The sequence below is a fragment of the Agelaius phoeniceus genome, unplaced genomic scaffold, assembly GCF_051311805.1.
Source record: "Agelaius phoeniceus isolate bAgePho1 unplaced genomic scaffold, bAgePho1.hap1 Scaffold_109, whole genome shotgun sequence".
Lineage (NCBI taxonomy): Eukaryota > Metazoa > Chordata > Aves > Passeriformes > Icteridae > Agelaius > Agelaius phoeniceus.
The window spans coordinates 459553-462052 of NW_027509875.1; the positions used below are offsets into that span (position 1 = coordinate 459553).

Consider the following 2500-nt stretch of genomic DNA (forward strand, 5'->3'; position numbering starts at 1 on the left):
CCGCCCGCCGCGGGCGACGGGCCTGCGAGGCGACCCCAGCCGCGCCGCCGGGGTGGCCCCCGGACGGCGATTGATCGTCAAGCGACGCTCAGACAGGCGTAGCCCCGGGAGGAACCCGGGGCCGCAAGTGCGTTCGAAGTGTCGATGATCAATGTGTCCTGCAATTCACATTAATTCTCGCAGCTAGCTGCGTTCTTCATCGACGCACGAGCCGAGTGATCCACCGCTAAGAGTTGTCTGCCTTTCGGGCACCGCTCACGCCAGAGCGGCCCCTTTTTTGGTTTAGGACAATGCCGCCGAGGACGCGCGGGCGCGCGCCTGGCTTCCGAGACCGTACGAGCACACGGAAAACGGGAGGAAAAAAAAGGAAAAAAACAAACCCACTCTCCGAAGGCCGGCCAAGAGGCGGGGGAGCCCGCGCCCCCGACCGCCTCCCCCCGCGAGGGGAGACGCCGACCTCACCCACGCCGTCCTTCGGAGGCGGCCCAGGCGCCCGGGCTCGGCCCGGCCTCCGCGCGGAGGGCCGGGCGGCGCGCGCCGGACACGCGGGGGGCACAGGGCGGCCCGCCCGCTTCTCGCTTTCACGGGACGACGCGCACAACGCACACGGCACGCGGCCGGGGGCGCGCGGCCGTCGGCCCCCGCGCCGCGCCGGCTCTCCCCTCGGCCCCGACGCCGCGGGCCTGGCGCGGAGCGCCGCCGCGCCGCCGCGCGGCCGGCGTTGTCTCTCTCTTCCCCCCACCACGGGCACGGGCCTTTCCCCTGGGCTCGAGACGGGCACGCGACGGCGACCGGCACAGCCCGCCGGCACGCCTCCCGCGGGACCGCTCCCCCGCCGGGCGGGCGGGCGAGCGACCGGCGGACGCGCTCCGCCGCCGGCCCCGGAGGCGGGCGCCACCGAGAGCCGAGCCGGCGTCGCCTGCGCCCGAGGCCTGCCGGACGGCAGACCCGGCCGCCGCCGGGGCGGCACACGCCCGGGACCGCCGCCGCCGCCTCGCACCGCCGGGGCCCCTCGCCTCGGGCACGCGCCCGGCGGGAAGGCGCCGCGGCGGCTGAGCCGGGGGGCAGCGCCCGCTCTCCTCGTTCGCACGCGGAGACCGGGCGGGGAGGAGCGCCCCCGCGGCCGCCCCCGCACGCCTTCCTGCGCGGCCCACACGCGGCCGCGCGGGCAAGGGCGACGGAGGCGAGGCGACGAGCGGAGCCCGGGACGGGACCGCCGCCGGCCGACGGCGGGCGCCGTCCGGCCGACCGTCCCCGCAGGGAGGGACACCCGTCGAGCGGCGCCGCCGCCGCTCGCCACGGGGTCGCCCGCGCTCGCGGGCCTCCGCCGCCGGAGGGCCCGCCGAGCGCTCGCCCCCCCCCACCGGCGGGCGGGGCGGTCGAGCCAGGGGACGGCCGGCGGACGACGGCGCCGCCGCGCCGCGCCTTCGAGGAAGGAAAGGCCGTCGAGGGGAAGAGAGGCGCCGGACGCGCCGGACGCGGCGCCGCCGCGCGCGCCAGAGACCGCGGCGGCGGGCCCAGGAGAGAGAGCGCGGGCGGGCCCCGGCGGCCGTCGCCCCGCGGCCGAGGAAGGGGCAGAGAGCGCGCGCTCTCTGCCGGGCGTCGCCCGTTACCACGAGGCGGGCGGGTCGGCCCCCGCGGCCGACCGCGCGCCGCGGCCTCTCCGCCGAGGCCGGGCCACGGAGAGGGGGGGGCAGGGCGCCCCTCCCCGGCGCGGCGCGGTTGACCCCGCCCGCGGCGCGCGGCGGGGACGACGACGACGACGACGGCCGCGACGGAGGAGCGCGGCCGGTGGCCACGGGACAACCACCGCAGGGGATCGGCGGGAGTAGCTGCTCCCCACCCCTCAGTGGCGCCCCGCACGGCCACCGCCCGCGGCACACGCCCGCCGCCGCCACCGCCGCCGCCGCCGCCACGGCGGGCCGCGCCGAGCCGCCCGAGTCTTTAAACCGCCGCCCGGCCCCGCCGGCCCCCTTTCGGCCCACAACCCGCAGCGTTTGACGACGCCGAGGGCAAGAAAACCTGGGGGGACCGCCGAGGCGCCGAGCGCTAGGTACCTGGCCCTGGGGCGAGGGAAACGACCTGCATGGCCCCGCCGGGGTGCCTCCCCCGCTGCCGCCCTCGGGGGAGCGTCCACCGGCGGGGGCGCGCCCGACATCTGCCGCCACCACCGCCACGTCCTTCTCGGGGCCCGGGGTTTCCCTCAGTAGCCCGGCGCTGCGCGCCCGAGAGGACCGCCGCGGCTCGGGCCGCCCCGCCGGCGCGGGGGACACGCGGGCCCGACCACCGAGCACAACCTCGGGCGCGCGCGCGCGCCACCCAGCGCGGCCCGGAACGCCCGGAGGCCTCGGCCCTCGGATTTCCTCGGCCGCGCGCGAGACGGAGGCCGCTCGGCCCGAGAGCGGGACACTCTGCCGCGGCCGGCAAAGGCCCCCGCTCCCCGGTGCGGGAAGGGCCGGAGGAGCCGCCTCCTCCGGGGCCCCGAAGGCGCCCCCGCCAC

General features: G+C 79.8%; 1 non-coding gene across 1 annotated transcript; it reads right to left on the minus strand.

The window, feature by feature from the left end:
• Positions 1-82: 82 nt before the first annotated feature.
• LOC143692940 (5.8S ribosomal RNA) lies at positions 83-235 on the minus strand. The gene has a single exon (XR_013180477.1). It is a non-coding gene; the product is annotated as a 5.8S ribosomal RNA (ribosomal RNA).
• Positions 236-2500: the final 2265 nt, after the last annotated feature.